Consider the following 25,403-nt stretch of genomic DNA (forward strand, 5'->3'; position numbering starts at 1 on the left):
TCGGCCCTCGTACGTTATATGTAGTTATTTTTAAACTACCTTTAGCTGTCAGGTTAAAATGCGATTGCAAATCTAGTAGATTTACTGCTAACCGACAAAATCTTGATGAAAGAAAAACAGTCTGATGATAACGGAAGTATTCAACTATTGACTATCAACTACCTATATCGTTGACTGCGACTGCGAGACAATACAGAAGTCTAAATTACTGTAACCCTTTAATTTCACACTTGCACCACCCGCTTAACTCAAGGTTAGTGGGCTGTCAACTGACAAATTCCATATAAAATGGAGGGTTAACCTCGGATTACCCTCCATTTTCGGTGGTACAAGTGACCCTTAGGGCTACAATTTTTAAATTGTTGTATAACCGAAGCGATTCATACTTATTAATTCGTAATAAGAAATTCTTATAATATCTTGAATTAAAACAGTAAATTCCAACAAAATACAAAGATAAATCGGAAAACTGGATCAATACATCTTCATGGTCTTAGCCGTAGCGTGAATGAGACGGCGTATAGCCAGGCCTCGCTCTGGCATTAGAAATGCGGCTTAAGATACAAATCAGCTGATCGCAGACGTGAGCTTAAGCTTAGAGAATGCATCTGTACACTGAACAAGTATCTTGTGAAGAGTAATACAATGTATAGCTGTGGAAACTTTAACCTATAATACTGACGTGATGACGACACCGACATAGCATAGAGGCAATTCAGCGAGAAAATGCTGCCAGCATCTTGGGCACTATGCCTCAAGGGCCCTCTTTAGATTTAGATTTTTAGTTTTCTTTTTAATTGCCTAGTTTATGGTATTTATTGTATGGAATTTTTCTTTGTGTTATTAATTAATAAATAAGAATCGCATATAGAGGCTGTTCGGAGAGTGAAGTCGAATGTATGGGGGTTTATAGATTCTATAAGTTCTCTTTTAGCACAGACTATAGTGACATGCTCATAATAGTCATATGCTCAAGCTCAGGGTCAGATTTTAACGCCACAATGCTAGTCAAAATGATAACATTTCTGTCAATATATAAAACATATATTTGAGCATTTTCAGAATTTAGCGTAAGTCGTTAACAAAAATTAACTTTGTCAGTTTTGTGACGATAATTAAGCATGAAATTTCAATCAAAATATTGTTTTTGTGTTAATAACATAAACTTTAAGCGATAATCTACATTCATAATGTGAAAAAAGTAAATTTTTAGACAGATTGTATGCTTAATTGTCGTCACAAAACTGACAGCGAGTTAATTTTTGTTAACAACTTAAGCTAATTGGGGGGTCCCTCAAATTCTGAAAATGCCTATTTAATCGTATAAGATGTAATTGTTAGGACGAAATAAATGAAATTATTGATATTAGACGTTAACTTCAAACCAAACGTGTATCTACTCTTATTAAACGTATCTATATACAATTCGTAATAATAAAACTTACCAATTTTGCTTATTTTAGTGGCATAAACAGATTAGTACCTGTTATAATCACTTTCCCATTTCAGTACGAGTAATTTAGCCAAACTTGAAGTGTTTACTGTCCAATCCGGTAACAAACCAATATTTCTGTTATGCCACAAGTATTAAAAATAACAAAAGAAATAATTAAATCCAATCATAATTTACAATAAATAGTAATAACAATGAACATGCCTTCTCCATCTCGTTTTCGCGTCATGTTTCTCAATTCCATTAGCATACGCAGCGTAGGCATACCCGGGCGGGCTAGCTAGTTTATGTATGCGAAAAAAAAGAGTGAGAGATGAGAGGGTGCGAGCTGCGAATTAATATGAACATGAGTTAGGGCGTATAACGAGTGCATATAAAAGCTGATGCTATCTGCATATTTTAGATACTAACCTCCTTATTGATAAACGTACTCTAAAGTTATCAAACCGATAAAGTTAGTTTGTCCCTTTCTATCACACCAATACGTCGGAAAGGGACAAACGAACTTTATCGCCTTCAACTTTAGTGAACGTTTATGAATAAGGGGGTCAAGCAGGGTTTATAGGTAGAATTGAATTAAAAGATAACAGGAACGTTTATCTACATTTTTACATCACCTAAAATGCTTGCTGTTCGACACCCTTTAAAGGTTTCATTGCGGACAATGAATTCGGTTCAGTTGGAGCGACATGCTAATCGAAAAATATGGATACGTCCACCATTTAGGTAGTCAGTTAAAAATTTACCGCTAAAGCAAACGATGGATAACTCCCATAGAAAACTAGAAAACCAACATAATTCCCATCCAAATGCAATTCAGAACCTATTAAAGGGTTTAACGTTTTAAATAGATCACGACATCATTAAAGTATAGAATTCACGTCAAACGGAGCATCCGTAATGGGGTACGTTGGTGCACAATCGGCCTTAAATAACTGGGGACGCAATAAAGTTGGGTAATCAGTGTGACCTGCGCAGACGTAGCGGCGCGCGCGCCGCCAAATGAGCCGCTTTTTACCCTACTAAGGCAAACCTAAAGCTAGCCGCGACTAGAAGGCACTCTGTACCTACCTAGTATATTTAATTTGATCCTCATTACAATTCATGCAAATTCATGCATTCACCACACCAAATTTGTCAAATTTCAAAACTTAATTTAAATTTTTCTATTCTAATTCTAATTCAAAGGTTTCGTCGAATATAAATAAGACCTTGATCATACAAATCGATGCGCTTTCCAAATCAAATTTATTAAATTTCATAAAATGGTTTTATTTCTCGCAAATGCTTAAAGGTTTCTTGGAAAAGTCTTTTAAGGGGATAAGTTCACCATTGTACAATACAACTTTATGGTATTCTTTCCGTGTCTGGTACCTATCTAATGTAAGTACTTACACGTCTAAAACATGCTCGTAGATACTTATTGGTAAACATAAAAAGTGAGTGTACACGAGTTAAAAAGCTTGGTAGTTTATGAGGTTATCACGATCTTCCTATTAAATTGGTAGGTAAATACCTCTCATTAAGTTTCAAGTACCATGCCCCTAAGGTTGCTCAGTACTGCATCCCACATGGGCTAGCCGGCCTTGCAAAATGCGCGCTGCATAACAACTAACCACTCAAGTGTTCACTCTTTGTTTCTGTATCTAATCTATCAAGTGTCATAATGGCTACACGATTGTGAACCTAAATACTGGATGGTAATTTGACTCTTTCTAAAATTAATGATGAAATGAACACGGACATGACACTACTAAATGATTAAAGTAGCTGCGAACTTTAAGAACAGTATTCGTATTACGAAGATTTCCATAAATACCACCACACCTCTATCAGAAAACTGCCACCATATTTCACAGTTTAATAACCTCCTAATTGTTCATGACAATGTACCAATATAATCAATCAATGCAATTTACCTATTAAAAAACCTTGTTAGGGATTATTATAAATTGTTGTCAATTAACTCAAAAATAAGCCATAATATCGTCTTTATTGACTTCGAAATCGATTAACCGAATCGCGAATTATCGACAGTTAGGTTGGACAGTACATAATAACTATTTAGGACTTACAAAATAACTTTAATTAAACATGCTAACTGCAGCGATATAGAACTAAATGCGTTGGCATTTCGGTTGAAATTGCTAGTATTTATCTTCTAGTTGTCTCCAATAAGCATTAGCCTGGCCTTCGGCTGTCAGAGCCCTGTGCTCTGTTTACCGAGACATATACAAATTCAATTTATTACTGCAATAGTAGTTTAATAGTTATTAATTGTCTGTCTATTAAGGAATCTGTCAATTTATGTACGCGTTGTATTTAAGACGATACGGTAGGGGTCAATTCTCCATACAAACGCTCTCGACTATTTCCTCCCTGGTTTTTGAAGATAGAGTAATGATTTTTTCAACACAGATCGTTATTATTTTTATCTGTGTCGGACCGTTTTGATTTTTTTGATATTCTGCTTTTTAAAGATTCTAGAGCCAATCAAAAATTTCCAAAAACGGCCTTTTTCATTGTGGCGCAAAAAAAGGTGTGATACTCAAGATTGGTAACAATTAACCAAAAAAACTAAACGGTCCGACATAGATTATTTTATTGTTATTCAGGTTCTCAAATTTCGTTCAGATTGATTAAGTTTTGAAGGAGGAAAGAGTCGAGAGCGGAACCTCGATTTTAAAGATTTTTTTGAAATATCTTTTGACTGAGTTGTTCTTAATGGACAATTTTTTTTCGATAAATCTAGTTAATAACACTTGTATATTTAACTAAAATTCCCAAGTTGAAAGGGGGGCTCCGTTCCATTTTAGCATTTTCGCTACCGTATCCTCTTAAGTACCTACTATCTACATACTTAATACGATAACTAGCAGTAGACGTAGACGGTCGGGACGGTGTCATGACGACCTTGTACCACGTGGAGGCGGTCAGTGGAGAAGGCTGGCGCAAGTGGACTAGGCTGGAAGGATTTGGAAGCAGTCGCCCAGGATCGTGAAAAGTGGAAGATTCTTCTAAGAGCCCTATGTCCCTAGTTAGGGATAACAGGAACACATCATCATCATCTACATACATAGGTACTGAACTTTCGTGAATGTCTGTAATTTATTTTATTACCAATATAATTAAAACTTCAGCGCTTACTTCAAATTTATGAGTATTGTGAACGAATGATCAATAACGAAGTGGTCATAGGTTTTGTTATAAGGTGTGCGCCTTGAATATGCTGTAAAACATCCGTTATATTCTGCAAGGCGTTCGTGCCCATGCATACATAAAACTCTCACAGCATGCGCCCTCCTGTAATAGTCAATTAACTACAAAAGATGATTACTTATTTATTAATTACTATCGCAATTAATAAAGGCTCGTGATTGTCGAATAGCCCGTAAAAGCCTCCGCTTGAAAGCACAAGTCAAATTTACAGTAAAATACTTACAAAAGTTAACTGCAAAAGACTATTCATAAATTCAATCGTAAATTGTCGCGATTTACTATCATATTCTTACTATACCGCAAATCTGGTTTTACTTTACTATGAGTACAGCAGATTGTCGTGGTCGTACAGTAGTGTGTCGCTCGTATTCTAACAAAGCTTAAAATAGTGTCTATATAGATCGATAACGTATTACCGTGACATTTTCTAGGCATCGTTATTAGACAGCGATTTCGGAAAAATTATGGAAGCCTGAGGCTCACACGTTTTAAATTTATGAAGATTACTCAACAGGGTATCACGATACAAGTGGGAAAAAGGAAATTCACGAGAGGCGATAAATTATAACAAGGAGTATTTTAAATTGACACTAGTGGTAAGTAAATTATCTCTGCACGTAGGTATATTATACAACGTTTACATATGGCCCTTCGTCGTTTCTTAATACGTAAATAGTCAAGTAAAGTGCTAGTGTGGTAAAGTACTCGTAGCGTCATATGAACTGTAAAATATTACACAATAAATAATCCGATGAACTGGTAGGTTAAATCCAGGAAGCGTTTTCAATAAGTATTTATAAAGTTTATAAATACTTATTGAAAACGCTTCCTGGATTTAACCTACCACTAATATCCCTATATCCTACGCGTTATCGATGTTTAACATCGATAACGCGTAGGATATAGTGATATTAGTGATCGATGGGCTGACGACAATCTACAGCTTTTACTTTTTAATAACTAGTCAACTTAATTAACTTTCAAATTTAATGAAATTAGAGATGTGTGTAACCGCCTCTTAGATACGGATCGGCCCTTTAAAACAGGTGTCAAATCTAATTGGCATGGATTATTCCGAGGTGATTAAATTAATACACAGTAGCACTTTCACCGCTCAAGTCAAGAGTTTGGGCGTCGCTGAATCAGTCACGGTATTTGCATGGCGAGATTCTTATCTGACAGCTCGTATTATTGACCTAGTTATGTAACCGGCGGCTATCAAAGTCTGGCAGGATGCTATGTGCAATTGATTAGAATGTAAATGTCACGGTAGGTAATTTTACTGTAAGGATACGTACTCTAGATATGTAGGTGTGTTTGTCAGTGTCAAAAATGACGTCTGTTAAAATAAAAACGACACTTCTGTTTCTGAACACCTTATAACTGTTTTCTATGCAAATCAATTCTTTGAATCTTTGAAATGTGATCGACTTCGTGTATAAACCAAATATTTGACGTGTTTAAAACTAACATTTACATTAAAACATATTACATAATTAATTATCATCGTCATTATCATTTTAATTATCATCAATTCATCCAATCCTTCTTACTGCTGATGTAAAATAGAGTGCACAGTCCGTAAAACTATAAGCTTAGGCAGCTTAGCACACCTGCACACACATTTGTATGCAAATTAATGTGCTAACAGTTTAGCTGACTGTACAATATGAAGTTTTGAGAGGCTCAGAGCATGTTGCAATCGAATCTGCGCGGAGGTTGGAACGGTCGATACTTCGATATTCGATAAGATCTAACCACGGGTGGTTATCTCGCCAATAATTAATTCCTGAACTATGGCACCTGATGCGCGACTCTTGCTGGATAACAATGGTGAAATTGAAAGTCCACTTGAATTGGCACTATTTGTAACTAAACTATGTACTTATTGTTTTCGCATCAAGCAGCTGCTATTTTGATTTATAGTCGTGGTAAAGAATATAAAGTCCGTCAAGTTATTTTGTATTTATTTGATATCTATATTTTGAGCTAAAGACATTAAAGTGTCCAAGAGGTACACGAACTCAGAATCTTGGTTCCAATTCAAAATAAACTATTCCTTGCAGTTCGCTTTAACGTTTAACTTTTTATGAAAAAAAAACTATTAATCTATCATTTTCTTAATAAATACATATACATGTAGGTACAAACTTGACTGGCTGAACTTACTTGCTCGGTTCTTGTTATAACTTAAAACGCTTGCTAAATTGCATTTGAAATAGATATAGGTAGTACCTAAATAGGTATTCATGTTAACGCTGGCTGGGACTATGCTAATTCCATTTTATCGTAGCACTATTAGCAACAACAATAACTACATAGATTAGAACACGATAGTTTCGCCACTCAACTCGGATTTATAATATCTTCTACCATCCTGTGAAGTTATAAATATATCACACTTAACACACTATAATTTCCTAAGTTAAATGTGATAATTAAACCTTTATTTTATTGACTTTGATTTTACAGTTCATTGTTGCGCGTAGCATAAAAGTTCCATAACCGGCACGCACAGTAGTGTACAAGCCAAGTTTCTGTTAACCAACTGGCAGTTCACAAATGTATTCACGCATAAATTTACAGATTACTTGAATTACGAATTCACAGTACAGTCAACAATGTGGTTATAACTAAACTCTCGATAACACTATCTAAGTTATGGAGTTGACAAGGACGTTTGCTAATGAATTCAGCTGAGAGTGTATTTCGATAGTGTTCATACGTTTACAATGTTTGTATTAATTTGTTGACCACAGACTCCAAATTTGTACAAACTTCATAAAGAACAGACTTACAATATGATACCTACTTGGGCTGTCCTTAGTACCATTACTACGATTTATCAACATATAAATATGCTTTAATCTTTTCTCAATTAACACTCGTGGCAATAACGAACTCTGGTTTTGCGATTGCGTAACGCCGTTACTTCGCATTACTTCCAACTAAAACTACTTACTAAAAACTATTTATTGCTTTATTGTTCCAAACAATAACATTTAAGTCATATCAAACACCGTAAGAAATTACCTTCCATTGCAGGAATTGTCCAACTAGGCAACTTTGTGGCATTCAATACGCCATTAGATCTACCGATGTATGGGGCCCTATTCACCCATAAAAAACAATATCATGTCGACGCACAGCCATCTCGCCGGACCTTAATTACCAACTGAGAACACTTGGCTGTCATGAAACATTGAACTTTATACCGAAAGGGCAAGTTTTCGTTTGGCTCGTAGACGGTGGGGTGGTGGTATAATAAGCTGGCTTAATAAATGATCGCGGTGTTAGATGGAATGCTGTGAGGCAACACAAACTTCAGGTAGATTGTTCTAGTATGGTTTATGAAGAAATTGAGGAGTATTTATGGGTTTGAACTAAATAATTTTGGCAACTATTTGGGCAATAAAGAATTGAAACAGTAGGACAAGTGATATGTATCGTATTCTTCGTTGCAGACGGTGATAGTAAGTACATAGGTAGGTAATAATAGAGCAACTACATAATGTTAAAGCAATCTTTTAGGAGAACGTTAAAAGCTACGTTAAAACAAAACGGTACATAAAAAGCTGCATGGATAAGTACCCCCTAAGTAGCCCGTATTTTAAAATTTCGCCCATAATTTAATGATTAACCTTAAAATAAAGGAAGCAATTAATACATTTAATCCATCATCTAGAGACAAATCATACAATTAGTTTTAATTTAATGTTCTCGCTGGCGCCGCGTGGGTCTAGAAAACAAGTGTGGCGCTCTGGCGCTCGTAATCAATATCATAAAATAATATGACAAGGTATTTTATATGTAACATCGCTAAAAATTATGTTTTTGAAATTATTGTAATTAACCCAGAAAAGTAAATAATTAATAAATTTCTCCCAACATCCGCGTTTTAACGTCTCTATTAACGTGTGCTTGGTAAAAACAAAATACTGAATTCCGCATTTTATTTAAAGTAATATCTTCCGCTTCTTAATAAGTACCCAGATAATGTGTATTTTGTGTTTCCCTAAATATGTGATTATTCGTTGTCAGTACTAAAAAAGGAAAACGAAATGAGAAAGTGGGTTAGGTCGAAAATTGTAGTAATAGTGTAAGTTAATATGTCTCGAACATTGTTTGTTATTGTCGAGTTTCTATTTGATTATCAGGCATTACCTATACTATAAAAGTTCATACATAATTATTAAGAATCTAATACTAGTGCTTATTAATTTTATTACACTAACATCCTCATTTCGGGTAAATCCATTTTGCTTTAAGGTTGATTATGTTATGTATTTAATATGAATAATCTGAAAAAAAATTACCTTATAGCAGAATGAATTTACCAGAGTTTGAAGTTAAGCGACACATAATATATGTGAGTGTGCACAAGAAACGTCCCACTTTGTCGATTGCTTTAAAGCGGCGTTGTCAGTATATTCATATAAAGATACAAGTAAATCTCGCCTTAATAGTAACCGACAAAGAGGGACGTTTTACTAAACACACTCACATATAATGGCAAATATGTCATGGATCGTAAATTATACAAAAAATGACGGTTTTGTTCGATCAACGTCGTTTTTAACTTGGATATCCTATCCATATAGAATTATATATGTTAAAATTAGCTAATATTTGACGTATCTTTAAATTCTAAACTGGCAGTATGACGTTCAAACGCGCAAACATTTTCAGTTGTTAAGTTTATACAAATATTTTTTTTAACATAATGTAAATTTTTGGTCGTTCAGATATATACCGTTAAACTTTCCAATACGGATGTTAGAGAGCTATATAGTATTTTACAAATAAAATTTAATACAATTTATATATCATTAAAGCAATACGGTATTCCTTATCTTAATAGTAAGACCGTGCTGGTGTAATTTCCGCAAATCATAAAAATCACACCTAATATGAGGAACATCAAATGGCTATGCGCCGGCGAAAGTAGAACGTAGCCAGCTTAATGATAATGATATATGTATTTGAACAAATGCCATGGGAATATGTTCCTTCTGTAGAGACAGTAGCAGTGGAGATAAAAGGATGGTTCTAATTAATTCGGCATTCGAATGTTTTGCATATTAATGGCATTTCTCTTAGAGGTTCCTATAAAACCCGTATTATACTGCTTAGTTCTTCAATCTGATTTCGTATACTTTTTAGGGTTCCGTAGTCAACTAGGAACCCTTATAGTTTCGCCATGTCTGTCTGTCCGTCCGTCCGTCCGTCCGTCCGTCCGTCCGTCCGTCCGTCCGTCCGTCCGTCCGTCCGTCCGTCCGTCCGTCCGTCCGCGGATAATCTCAGTAACCGTAAGCACTAGAAAGCTGAAATTTGGTACCAATATGTATATCAATCACGCCAACAAAGTGCAAAAATAAAAAATGGAAAAAAATGTTTTATTAGGGTACCCCCCCTACATGTAAAGTGGGGGCTGATATTTTTTTTCATTCCAACCCCAACGTGTGATATATTGTTGGATAGGTATTTAAAAATGAATAAGGGTTTACTAAGATCGTTTTTTGATAATATTAATATTTTCGGATATAATCGCTGCTAAAGGAAAAAAAGTGCGTCCCCCCCCTCTAACTTTTGTTTAAAAAATATGAAAAAAATCACAAAAGTAGAACTTTATAAAGACTTTCTAGGAAAATTGTTTTGAACTTGATAGGTTCAGTAGTTTTAGAGAAAAATACGAAAAACTACGGAACCCTACACTGAGCGTGGCCCGACACGCTCTTGGCCGGTTTTTTAGAAAAAGAAATCATGGTGTTATCAAATTTACGGCCATAATTCTATGACTCGGAAAATAGAGAGTATTTGAGAAGGTAATCAGTAGGTCACATTCCGGTTATTTGTAAAAGTTATAGTACTATGTGGTTTAGTGGTTTCTTTAAGTACTTAAGCTGTCAGATAAATTACTTCTTATGAAAGCTTTACTTTATAATATTAACTAGTTTTTCCCGCGGCTTCACTCGCGTAAGAAAGAGACAAAAAGTAACCTATGTCACTCTCCATCCCTTTAACAGTTTAACTATATCCACTCAAAAAATAACGTCAATTCGTTGTTCCGTTTTGCCGTGAAAGACGGACAAACAAACAGACACACACACACTTTCCCATTTATAATATTAGTATGGATTATTATGGATGTGTAGTCAAAAAATATTGACATGACCTTATTGACAGTGTTGACTTGTAACCTAGAACACTTGAAACCTCTCAATCGCAAACATGAGACGAACAGGATTTTTTTTTAGTTCTAATTTAATGCAAGACTTGAAATAAGTGCAGTACATAATATGCATTTACACGATATAATTATACAGGTTTACATTTCCTATCTGGAAAAGCCAATAGCTGGTAACGATACAATTCTACAGTAACAAAAAAAGTAACGAAGTACTAACATCTCAAATCAATACGTCGTTAAGGCCCGTCATAGTCAGCATAGCTAAAAACCCGTCTAACCTAAACCCTGGCCTCCTGTGGAGGGCTGCAAATGCTTTTTATGCCATAGAGTGAACATATACAGAGAAAGTGGTTCTGTTGAAAGCATCATTTATATTTATGAGTAGAAATATCGCGATATCGGATAGATCTGTTGAGGACGCCCGAGGAATCGCTTCATCACTATCTTTGATGCGTCGTCCCAGATTGTTGCTTCGGCTCATGGGAAGGCCAGGTCCACTGAGCAACAAATCCCTAGAATTAACGTACTTAAAAGTTGAACACGTCAAAACGGAGGTATATAAAATCATTTGCTGCTTCGTTAAAATTAAAATTTAGATTTTTGACCTGACCTGACCTCACTTGACCTGAATTTCCGAGAATCTAAAATTCGAACCCGACTACAATTTATCAAATATCGTTGACTTACAGTCTACTACTTTTTTTAAAATTAAACGTTCACATTTAGTACATAATTATATAAATGACTATAGTGTTGTCCAAACAGCGTGGGTTACGCAATGCAAATTTACAAAAATTGCGTTTTTATTAGGTTAGAACTTGTATGGAAAGAACAAAAAAATAATATAGTACAGAGTAGGTTCTCTGGACTGTATTGTCTGTGACCAGCGCCCGCGCACCCTTTTACGAAGTAGCGTCATGTTTATTTATTGTGGAAAAAGTATGTCTATTAGCAGCCAAGTCCGCGTTTGATATTGACAATATCGACTCTGTGTTGTTTTTAGCAGTATAAATTATATTAACAATTGGTTCCTGTCAAACTGAGGAAGTTTTAATTAGTTAAGGGGGGGGGGGGTCCTGACTGTTACGTTGGATATATTTATAAGAAGGTAAATTATTTTTATTGTATTTATTTCTTCTTAATAGTTTTTACAATGGTTAGCAACTTATCATTTTGAATCGAAAATTAACGTTCAAAAAATAACTATTAGTATCGTCACCATTTGATAACATCTCGGAATTTGTATCTTGAGCTATGTTTTAAATAAATATAAAATAAAACACCACATTGTCACTCGATTATGCAGAAATGTCGCTTTATTATACTTGTGTATGGTTATATAAGTATGTATATCTATAATATTTGATCGCTACAAGAATGTAAGATGTACGATTGTAAAAGGATGTTTAGGGTAATTTGTATTTGGACGAAGTGAAGAGCTGTAAAATATGTTATAATTTGTAAAAAAAATAATGATGATTTACCTACTGCCGTGGAAGAATTTCACAGTGGCAACATATTCTCAAACCGGTAATATTAATTAATATTAACTTTAAAGTAGGTATACATGAAAATTATAAGTTCCTTCTTCTTCTTCTTCAACCTAGCGTTTTCCCGGCCTAGCGCCAGGGTCCGATTTCCTGCTCAGTCTTCTCCACTTTGCCCAGTCTTCGACATCCTTAGGCGTGAGATTGTTCTCTTACATGTCCGCTCCCACGACGTCCAGCCAGCGCTTCTTAGGCCTACTAAATTATAACTTACTTAATTTAAAAAAATGGCAATATATTGTTAACTTTTTTGGAATCTATTAGTGTTAACTCGCAATCGTACGTGACCAATATGTGTACATGAAGAAATAATTATTGTGACTACACATTCTAGGCGCAATAATTACGTTAATACCTTTAAAGGTGTAATACGTGTGTTCCCGGCTAGCCATTTAAGGCTTTTAATTACGACGAATGTATGAGAGGAATAAGTAAACGTGTTACGTTATCAATATGCTTCGGACGTCTTATAGCACATAAATGCTAGTACTATACTAGAAGTAAAATACATTAAAATATTGTGACAGTTCGGAATAAACCAGGTACGCGCTAAGAGCGCTATAAATTCCAATGGGATTTAAAAAATGGTAATACCTATTATTTCAAATGTACATGCCTTCAAATGTGCGTTTTCACATTATCCCATCCGATATCGAATGTCGGACCGATATCTCATTTACGTCGCCGCCATCTTTGATTTTTTTCCTTTCAAATCCTTCCGACATCCGATATAGGATCGGATAATGTGAAAACGCACTAAAAGGTAGCAGTTCTAAGCTAATATACCCACTTTCATTTGAGTTACATAACATTATTAGCCTACGTTTTCTTACACCGGACTCGTAAAAACTAGCGTTACGTTATACGTTAGTATACGCAAATGAGACGAAAATGGTAAAGGTTAATAACGGGTCTAAACAGAACAACATTCCTAGTTTCCTACACCTCTGGCTCTAATAGGGAACCAACCTATTAGTCAAATGCCTTCACCTAAAGGAGCACAGCCAACGCTAGTCAGGAAACTCCAAAATAGAAAGCTTGGAATAGGTATTTTCCTCTTCGAAACACTGCTCTTATTTAATTATATTAACTAACTAGCTTTTGCTCGCGGCTTCGCTCGCGTTAGAAAGAGACAAAAAGTAGCCTATGTCACTCTCCATCCCTCCAACTATCTCCACTTAAAAAATCACGTCAATACGTCGCTCCTTTTTGCCGTGAAAAATGGACAAACAGACACACACTTTCCCATTTATAATATTAGTATGGAAAAATAACAACTAGGGAACAAATCAAATTATTTTATTGAATATTTTTTGGATTCGTATAGGAGGTGCAAGCACTAATTGCGCGCCCTTAGAGTTGGTCAAAAGGCGCCTATCTTTATCAGAGATAACATACACTAGAGAAATTTCGTCGGGTACCACGGCGGGCGGGTGGTCTAGTGGTGAAGACGTTAGCCGCATAAGCTGAAGACCCGGGTTCGCTTCCCGGCTCGGCCACCAGTGGGCCTTGGGCCTTGTTGTTTTTTCTTTCGTGTATGATATCTATTTCAATTTATAATCTGTCTTTATATTGAAGTCAAGCATTAGGAATGAAACGCATCTTTATATTTCCGGATCGTTAAAATGCTGTCTTTTATAATGTCATCACTCTTAATCAGACCGAACTCTAACAACTTGATTTTAATAAAAGCTTTTACGGGATTTAAAAAGACCACAACAAAATTAATCGCAACAGATTAAAGCTAGCAATATTATCGTTAATACTTATTGACAGGGGCAACCTCTGTCGCGGAAGAAAAAGAAAACCGAGCTTAAGGCGCGGGGTATTATATGGGTCACTTAGGGGGGTATTGACCCTTCATTTGCATATCTCTCGATCTTTGGATGTTCTCGGTTCGATCCACTGGAATTGTCCCTATTGCTTACGGAGCTAGATTCCATCAGGGTGTTTTGAGATTAAGTAGGGGAAACCGAGGTTAGTTGTGACAGAGGAGAGTTGTGACTTGTGACAATGTTGATTTTTAGGAACTTATTAACTATTAGCAAGCTCGCAACAGCGCTGGTTTTTTAAAGTTTCAAGCTAGCAAACGAGAGCTATTGCGAACTTGCTGATAGTTGATAAGTTCCCAAAAATCGACTTTGTCACAACTCACCTCTGTCCCAACTCACCTCGGTCTCCCCTAAATTAAAATTTCACTCATTATTGCCGAAATAATTCTAATATAAAAAACCATAAAGACTAAGTAAGTGGTACAGAATAAGTAGCAACTGAACTCCGATCAGATTATACAAATGATTTATTCAAAGTTTATCTAAAAGCATTCCAAACATTTTGCTCTCAACCTTATAGATTCTTTATAAATTAAATATATAATGGCGTCTCTTTATGAATATTCATACTAATTAACGGAACATCAAACTTGGGCTGAGAACATTTAGATTCTTGTTCGTTATAAATCATTTCTATGCATGCATAAATTCAATTTGTGTACATTTGCGCCGTTAGGGCGATAACGTAAATTATGGCCCGATTTTGTCATAATCTATACACATATTGGAAAACCGCAGAATAAAAAAAGATATGTACAATATTAATATAGAAGAGTTACAAATCTGAACATTGCCATTGCATCATTTCTTTGTTAGGTAGGTACACAACACATGGCTACATGTGATCGGATCAATAAAAAGCAATTAGTAAGTCATAATGTAAAATTTCGCTACACTTCAAATAATAGTTTCTTCAGTGCATTGCTCCCTAACCTTGCTAAAACCAAAAAGTAATACAGTGAATATATTACGTGAAAGTTTCTGTTACTTCACTGCGAAAGAAGACTCCCTAATGTGTTCAAAAGATACGAAAACTCTTTGAAATGTGAAAGGACATAGGCTCTTTCCTTAGTAAAATAAAGTACGCCCGTAACCTTGTAATTAAATCATAAATCGACTTTCGACACTGGCAACCAACAATCACATTGCTGATAATGGAACAGAATCGAATGAAATGAATCGAGTGAAAAATTAAAGACGAAAATTTTATCGAGAAATCGCAACGAGCCGGCAACAATTTCGCTCCGATCCGTCTTGCGCGAATATCGGGTGGTAAATTATTGGTTTGTTTGGCGAGAGTGGTTTCGTTTGTCCATTTTTATACGCTTTATTGCGACCAGTTGTACAGCGGTCGTCAATTAACTCAGACGGATAAGGCGTCAATTCGGAGACCTTTGTGTTCCTAGGAGGCGTTGAACCTATCCCATATTCTTGAAGTCAGAAGATGAATGTAAAGAGAAGACTTTACCGAACTTGGAATGAGCGAGCTGCGATCCTGTAGGTACATTTCATAACAAACAACTATGAAGTACAGTTCACCGTAAATATTATGATAAATTACACGGTGTTGTATGTTAAATGTGTCATCGAGGTGTCAATTTAAGTCATTGATCTTGTAAACGCAATATCAGTCACAGATGACTAGTCACGCGTGAATAGAAAATATCAAATAGCTGATCTTCAATGCACTTGAAAAACGCACACAAAAATATACATCTATTTACTATGTTTATTGATTAATTTTCCCACGTCACAAACCCCACTATCACACTCGTGCTCCCCAAATCAACATGGCCACAAACCAAAATACTAGAGCAGACATATTCGTGAGCAAAAAGCAACCATGGCATTATCGAAACACGATACGAACATTACCCTCCTAAGCTCCTATCTCATTCAATCATACAAATGTAACTTCGACCGTATTTTAAATCTTATTAGGTTCATATGCTGGATAAATTCAGGTTTGACCAGAACCTTCCTAAAGTCGGAGCGCGGATAGCCGCATGGCATAACTAACAGAGTTGATTCGATAAAACTGCAAACAATATCGACGCGATACGTCGGGTGAATTAGTAGCAGCAGCGCTGCGGCTGGTGATATATTTCTCAGATATAATTTCAGTTTTTCTATTTCCATTCCTGATTCTAATGTTCAATTTTAATCAGTTCAACGCCAGTTTGGAATAAGATATGTTATTCATAGGATCGGACTACTAACTACGCAGACGTATTACTCGTAAGACATTGTTCATCATTACCAAACATAGTCATTCAGATTTTACCAACAGATCTCATAATTACTATAATTACAACCATTTATTGTATCTCAATACATCTAATAAATGTGGTCAAAAGAAGTTCAAGTTGATAAAATTACCGTTACAATGTCCATCAAACATTCAAGTCCAAATTTACGACCTTACATATTTATGTAAGAAAACGTTTCTGCGTCTAATAATAGATGGGTTTCATAGCCTGCATAAACGTTTTATTGTCATAGCGGGACAGAGCCAATAATATGCAGTATAAAATCGACACCAGCACTTATGTAGGGGCAATTCATCAAATCTCAAGCTATATCCCAGAGAAATAAAACTTAAATAACTATATATGTATGTAAAATGGAGTTGGGCGGGACATGTTGCTAGGCAGAGTGATGGCAGATGGACTAAAATGTTAACAGAATGGTGGCCGCTCACAGATGTAAGAAGCGCTTGGCATCCGTTGGCTCGTTGGGTGGACGACATCCGGAAAATTGCGGGCCACAACTGGATGAGACTAGCTCAGGACCGGGACAAGTGGCGTACTAGAAGAGAGGCCTATGCTCAGCAGTGGGCGATAAAGGGCTGATATGATGATGATGATGATGATGATATGTATGTACAATGTATGTACATACATCAGTTTAAGTAAAGTTCGAATAATCATAATACGAAACATCTGCCTCTTGGTATAATAAGCGAAGTATTGTTAGTAATACGTACCTACAGATTTTTTTACGCAGAATAAGCCCTTTCATATCATAAGAATAATTCTGCAGATTATAACTAAGAGATAAGCTGATGTCAGTACATCGCGAAACAATATTTCACGATTGTTACTCATTACGTATTGCTAAGTATGTACTACGGGAATTAACCTTCGTCTTCTAAACGTCGAAGGCAAATTTCATTACTTTTACGCGATTAAGTCCCGTAGTAGTGATTATATTTCCACGTGAAAACTTTGCAGAAGGCAACGATTATGTTATTATTATTGCCAGTAATTAAAGACAATGCTCATTCAAATGCAAGTACTAACACGTAGGTATAAATGAAAACGTGGGAAATACAATATGCGCATATACTTATGTGGGTAACTAAGCATTACCTACTACTGTTTGAAGTTAATACATTGTCTACACTTTTTAACCGACTTCAAAAAAGGAGGAGGTTCTCAATTCGACTGAATGTTTTTTTTTTTTTTTTTTTTTTTTTTTTTTTTTGTATGTATGTTATTCGATATCTCCGAGAATCGTGGACCGATTTTCAAAATTTTTTTTTGATCGAACGGGTATAACCCCGAGATGGTCCCATTGACACCAAGTCAGGGTCTGATGATGGGATCTTGGAGAAATCGAGGGAACTCTTCAAATGTTATAGGCACATGTAATATTTTTAATGTATTTTTCAAAGGTACACCAGTATTTACGTCTGATGGTAATAATTTTATGTGGCTGAGCTGATGATGGAAGGTCAACTCCTCAACGGTTAGGAGTTAAAGGATAATTCTTTCACTACTGTACATATATTCGGACTGATACATATAATATCACTAGGAACCACTAAAAATCAACAAATAAATAAACTTTTTAACAAAAAATAAAACCGCCTTCAAAAATAAACGTGTTACAAAACACAGACAAACTAAAAAGCCAAAAATAATAAACCTTTGAATTCAGATTTCTTATCGGATTGCAATAATCTAAACATCCAAATTATAAACAAATCAATTATTTTTGGAGTCGGGGCCAGCCTGCGTATGGTTGGGTGGGGCAAACAGGAAATGGCAAGGCGACGAACAGGTCTGGTACCGACTACAAAAATAACTGATTTGTTTATAATTTGGATGTTTAGATTATTGCAATCCGATAAGAAATCTGAATTCAAAGGTTTATTATTTTTGGCTTTTTAGTTTGTCTGTGTTTTGTAACACGTTTATTTTTGAAGGCGGTTTTTATTCGTTACACTTACTCGCCTCGCTTTCAGCTCGCACGCAAATTATTGCTAGTGTCATAGAGCCCTTAGTGGTGGTGGCGGATATAATCCATAAAAATATGTACCTAGTGTATTTTAAATATTTGTATACTATGATATCCACATATTTTATCAACATACCTCATTTTTACAAATAAATAAAAAGGCTTAACCTAATAAATAAGTAGCTTGGAGGTAAACTAACTTTACCTATATTTAAGTATAATCCACAGGTTTAAAGATAGTTTGTATCTAAATTATTATATCTGCCTACTAGTAATAAATATAGTAAAATATACATTGGACGTTTTAAGTTTAAACATAAGATATTATTAAGGAGCTTATGTACCAATTGGTGTTCGTTAATCATTATAAAGTTGTAAGTTTTATTATAAATTAACAGATTATAATATTTATAATACTGACAGGATTTCCTCAAAAAGCTTAATCAGTCATTAATTCTTGACTATGTAGTGACACATACTAACTCTAGGTAGGTTAGCACATTAAACAAATAAACACATAAAAAACAAGTATACCGCAATAAAAAATGGAATTACTTAGGTAACGTTTACGAATTACGACTGATTTCATCAAGCCAGAAATGCTGAAAGGATTCCTAAACTAATGCATTTGTGTATTTAATCCCAACAATTTTGTCATATTGCGTAGAGCCCGGCAGAGTAACATCAGGAATGCAGTACCAGTCGAAAGAAGTCCTAGTCACGCAGACATAAGACTTACCTAAATTAAACCCGACACACTATCATTAGATAGAACAATTTCCTCCGACCGTTATAAAAAAACATTCGAAAATAGAAGACGCAGGGTTGCCACCACAATTCTCATTAACGAAGCGGTCGCTCGGCGTCCGTCATTATCCGTCCGCGGGCAGCCCTATAATTTCCCAGCCTGCGCCCTACCGCGTCCCTCTCACACCTACCTACCTGCACGAGGTAAGAAGGGAAGGAAATTTGAGTTTTATTAAAAGAAGACGCAACGAAATGAGTTTCGACGAAAAACCTTCTGTTTCGTTTTGTTATTAGTGTTGTAATGGACGGTTCGTTGTGCTGTATGACGATTAAATATTTAATTCAGAATAAAAGTTTTTAATGTCTTACCTTGTGTCTACTCTATTTCACAGAGCATAAAATCCCTAGACTTAACATTGTAAGTCCCGGCGTGTTTGCACAAATACAAATTATATACGATTCAAAGTTCCAAATTCAATATCGGAAAAATTGTCTATATTAATAATTAATTATTATTTATAATTATGACGATTTATTTACATATTAACATTAAATATAAAACCACCATAATATGTTCCTTATTAAATCACACTTATCATGAAACTTTTGCTACATAAATAGTCTTATTTTAAGACACCCTTACACTTCATGTACCTAATCGAACTAATGGAGGCACCCTGCCGATCGGTGTCGCGCATTCTTTGCCAATAATCGATTTCTCATTCTGCACATCACTACACCACTGCAAACTTATAAATGCAGTCGAGTAAAATATGAGTTACTTTTCTACGACCATACTTCGCTACTTCTGAGTTGATGTAACCTGAACGCTAAAGTTGGTAAAGCCATTTACAAAATCAGACTAGAAACAATATTATGTGAGCAACCGTGAAAAACGGACACCATGATATGTATCCTCACTATCCTCTTCATGTGTCTCTTCGTTCGTCGTTAGTGATGAATCTATCCGCAAAGGTAACTTTGCTAAGTCGTAACGTAAACGATGACGAGCGATCGTCAGTTTTTTTATCAGAATTTGTAATGTAGATTTTACTGTGTTAGTACTATTCAGACTTCTATTACCAATAAATCTCAGAAGTAATGCATTGAAGTATGTATTTCTAATATATACTGTAAGGACTTAGAACTGTTCCATAAATATTTAAATTTTTGAGGTGTACCTATTGTAGATCCTCAATATCCTCATCGAGTACAGACTACAGATGATTTATCATGCCCACTCCACGTGTATGACGGCAGTCTTGTAGAGTGGGGACAAACGAAACGATTATGAATTTAGGTAGTTTCGAATATTAAACGAGGCGATGTATCTTTAACAATAAGTACAGGAATGTATATGTATATGTATAAACTCTTTATTGTACAAAACACAAAACACAAATATGACACAGGATAGACAGTACAAAGGCGAACTTATCCCTTTAAGGGATTTCTTCCAGCTAACCTTTGAGTAGGTGAAATGTGATTGATGTGGTGATGTGATGTAGGTGATGTGTGAGTAGGTGAATACGCAATGAGCTAACATTAAGTATGCATGTTCTCGAAAAAACTTAATGTACAAATAAAACCAGCTATTCATGTCAGCGGTATTCAAAGAGCGCAACCATAGAGTAGAGCTGACAGGACAACTTTTTCAAGATGGCCGCTCGGCAGCCACTAGGGCTTCCAATACCGGGATCCCGGTATCTCGGGATCCCGGGATCCCGCCTTTTTTTGGGCACATTTCAATACCGGTATTTAATTTAGTAATACCGGGATCCCGGTATTTTTAGTAACTAACAAATTATGCCAAATTAACGTAAATTACTCATCAAAAACGTTAAATTTCTGCATCATGATGGTCGCTACACGCGTAAATCTTGCTTCTTACTCTTGTTTCTTGATTTGACACATTCTCTGTTTGGTGTCTTTACAATATTTGTATGCAAATGATAGTTTTTGCATGATTACTTAGATAAAGATACGTGTCAAAAGCATTCATTGAGGAGGGCCTGCCGCGAACCTTTTTTGACACATTTTTCTCACTTGTGTATTCGCACGTAAGTGTGACAGAGAAGCAACACGTCAAACGTAGTTGCAACAGGCCACAGACCCTCTGTAAACAAATCGCCTTGATGCATATATATCATAACTTTTCAAAAAATTGGTTAATGCATACGAACTAACGTATAACGTAGCTACTCTATGGTTTACTGTGCGTGTGCGTTAATGTGTGGAACTCTAGCGCATAACTTTGCCGTAACATTCCCTATACTTAGTAACGAAATTGGAAAATCTGAAGAATCCAAATCAAGAAAATTACTTTTCTAAACCGTCAATTAAGTGTTCCTATTCCGCGAAGTAATCTTCTTGATTTCCATTATCATGGATTTCAGCGAAGTAATGTGTGATTCCATAGATTATTTCTTAATGTGATTTATAATAAAATAATCTATGTCGGACAATTTAGCTTTTTTGGCTAATTGTTCAATGATTTGGCGGATTTATTTTATTAGTGCTTTAGCGCCCCTAGCGCCACGAAAAACGAAAATACCACTAAATTGTAATTGTAAGACCGCCTGTTGTCTGCCTCTATTTATAATCATGTGTTTTGTCTCCACTGTAGTATATTTTTTCTGTATCTTTTGCTGAGGTGTGTTAATAAAGAGTATTCTATATATCTATTGTACTACAGATATTGATTATAATGTGTTTCCAAAAAAAATCATCACATGTTCTAGTTTCAAAAGTCAATGATGAAACTGTAGAGTGTGTATAATCGAGAAATGCTCTTAATACTTGTTATTTAATAAAGTGATATTATAGTGAAATCTACAGTACAATTACACCATTAACACTGACTATAAAATGTAAAAGATTACCTATTGAACTACAAGGTTCTATTCCGCACGAGCCTAAAGAGAACGATTTGGCAGAAAACATGTTTGCTATGGCCGCGTCTTCTTGCGAAATGTCCGATCTGGTGGCGATATCTAACTTACAGAATTAACTGAGTAGTGATCTGGCGCTCTTTCCCGCTTGATTTTATACTGCGTCCTCAGTCGCACTCATAACAAAAATAAAGAGCACGGGGCAGCCCCTTGAACTATGTATACTTGTGTCCATTCGGCTTTAAGGTTGAATATATAAAAAATATAATATTGATCTGAAAGGTAATCAACCTTATAGTAGAATGGATTTAGCCAGGTTTGAAGTTAAGCGACACACTTAAAAACAATAGAAGTTGAACCGAGTTGGCCACATAAGTTTGCGAACCGTTTTGGGTTGAAATCGAAACTTATGAAGTTCGAAATGTATTCGATTTGACCCATCACTAAGTCGGATTGGCAAGATTTCGCTGTAGTATATGACATGCATGAAAAGTAACAAACGAGATTTTGAATAAAATTCGTTATTTTAAGCAAATTACTTGGTTTTTATATGTTCCCGATTTCAATACCGGGATCCCGGGATCCCGGTATTGAAAACGCCAATACCGGAATGAATACCGGTATTGGATAAGGTCCGGTATTTGGAAGCCCTAGCAGCCACTAAGCTGTCAACGTCGGACACGGCTCGCCACGTGCGAGTGAAGCTAGGGCCATTACTACACTTGACGATTATTTTATAGAACTCCTGGGACCTTAAATATAAAACTTTCTTAGAATATTAGTGCCAGTACTACGATATGGATCAGATATACGAGTGTTAAAAATGACGTTTCATCAAAGAAAAACGTTATTATTGACCTTAACCACCAATCTGACTAAAATTAGTGAGGCTGCCTGTCGTAATATAACAAGCGTTGAAGCTTCTTTAATTTTCATATGAAATAAAATTGAGTCTATTTAAATGTCGCTTGCACTACTTCTCAGCAACGTAAATTAAAACGAGTTTTACTTATTGATAATTTACAATGGTAATTTTAAAGTCAATCAACAGCATATCTCACTAATTAGAGCGCTAATCAATAATAAGAAATCTCTCATCCCTAGTCTATTCCGCTCGCAAAAACTCTACATTTAGTACCTATACAACTGTGGGAATGCATCTCGTAATGAAATCTTTTTACTAATGTTAAACCGACCATGTTAAAACATATTGCAGCAACAAGGGAATTGATACTCTATGATTCCTTTCTTAGTTGGCCGGAGCACAAAAAGAAAAAAATGAAATATGCAACCGGCGGTGGCTTGTAGTTTTGAATTTTAAATTAAGAACATCGATTCATTAACAAAGTTGGTTTACTCGATCAGTACACTTGGATTACTTTACTTTGTACAGAACCGTCTTGATGATGGTAGCTTGGACTAACAATATTTTTAAGTAGGTACTTACTTAATACTCACATACTCGTAGTTAAGTATGATAAAAATACAGAAATTATCTTGTCAAAAATATAAACGGTGACTTTTTTTCAGTGATATCGAAAGGTTTTGGTAGAAGGTTTTTGTATAATTTTAATATAAACACTATACAGCCGATTGCACTATGCAGCAGATTTTTGTTAGTAAGAAACTTGACTTACAGGGAGCATAAGATGATAGTGATGACAGTAACTACAAGTATTGTCACAGGAAGTACTTAAATTTTTAATTAAATTTAAAGTACACTCAATATCATAAAACAGTCCTGACTTACAAGCATATACTCATAGAATAATATCTGGGTATTTTACAACAAAGGTATACATAGTAAAGGTATACATGTATACATAGGATTAAATTACCGTTTACTATGAGTATGAACATGTCTTAGTACCAGTAGGTAACACAAGGTGTTAGCCATTTTCCAACTCGAGATTTGCGAGAGGATAATAACCAACCGTAATTAATTCCATAGGATGCGTCATGTATGTATTTTAATCGTAAACGCGAAGCCATACTATTAACGTAAATTATAAACTGAATTTAAGGGAGTAAGCCGTCACTCACCCGTCTAGGCACCTACAAATTACACGCATATCCTTTAGTATTTCAGTTAATGCGTATTAAATAATAAATTAAAAAATAGCGAGCGTAATCGATTATCACGCGTTTAAAAATGGATATTTTATCCGATAAATCCTTTAATAGAGCAGCGAATATTCATAGCAACACCGAGTTCAATTATGAGACTATCTGTGGCTCGAAGACCTTCGCTCGCACACGCGGAATTAAAAAGTTAATTGTGTTGAGCGATGGCGGATTTTTAAGTACGAAGTAAAAAGTTACCTTACAAACTGGTTTACTTGGACCGCATATGCTTATTTAAAAATAATGAAAATTTGTATGAAATGGTTTGTCTGTAGTTTGTTTTATTGTCAGTACTTATCGATTAATCATTGATAATTTATTCATAACTGTAGGTAGCCGGTGATGTACCTAATGTGTTATTTTCATGTTTACATTCTCTGAAAATACTTTACTTACTGCACAGGCTATCAAAATTGTTACCATCTTAGCTTGGGCTAACTCTAAGCAATTCTTATATCGCTTAATAACCTACTTCTTAATACAAGACACTGACAAAATAGCTGTCTCTCAACATATTTCGCATATATACTTGTATAGCTAAATATTTAAGAATCAATTAAATTATATGTTAACCTTTCGGCCATTAAGAGTAAACCCGCGTAAAGTATAGCTGGGCGTCTTTATCTTCAAAGTTATTTAAGATAGGGTTATAACAATATTTTATCTGAGACAGGCAGGAAAGCCCTACGCCAGATCTTAACCTTATTTTATAGAATATAAGGTGGTAAAAAATGTACAAATATCTAAAAATGATACATTCGAATCTCTTTCAATTAAACAATTACGAATTAAACGTGATCTACTTATATTTGATATTTACCCCTTTATCTATTACTACACTAGGATAAAAACAATATTTGCAAATATTTTAGATATACTTAGATAATTAATCATTACGATACAAGTGCGGAAAAGAGGAAGTTCGAAACGAATGGTGATAAATTAAAACACGACCGAAGGGAGTGTTTAAAATCGACACGAGTTACCAATTTCATTTTTGCATGTGTACTGCACGACGTTTTTTAATACAATGGCCTTCTGAAGAAATGAGCCACTTTGAGCACTAGTGCGGGCAAAAAGTACCATCTGTACTGAAAAATATTACAACAAACTACATGTAGAAAATAAAAGTCATTCCACATTTAAAACGTTACTTGA

At 35.3% G+C, this 25,403-nt stretch overlaps 1 protein-coding gene and 1 non-coding gene across 2 annotated transcripts in view; one reads left to right on the forward strand and one right to left on the reverse strand.

Annotated features, from left to right (window-relative positions):
- Window positions 1–25,403, reverse strand: part of LOC125236530 (protein dachsous) — a 322,516-nt gene that overhangs the window by 268,349 nt on the left and 28,764 nt on the right. The gene's annotated exons all lie outside the window — the stretch shown is intronic.
- On the forward strand, window positions 13,837–13,908 carry Trnam-cau. The gene has a single exon. It is a non-coding gene; the product is annotated as a tRNA-Met (tRNA).

The sequence above is a fragment of the Leguminivora glycinivorella genome, chromosome 1, assembly GCF_023078275.1.
Source record: "Leguminivora glycinivorella isolate SPB_JAAS2020 chromosome 1, LegGlyc_1.1, whole genome shotgun sequence".
Lineage (NCBI taxonomy): Eukaryota > Metazoa > Arthropoda > Insecta > Lepidoptera > Tortricidae > Leguminivora > Leguminivora glycinivorella.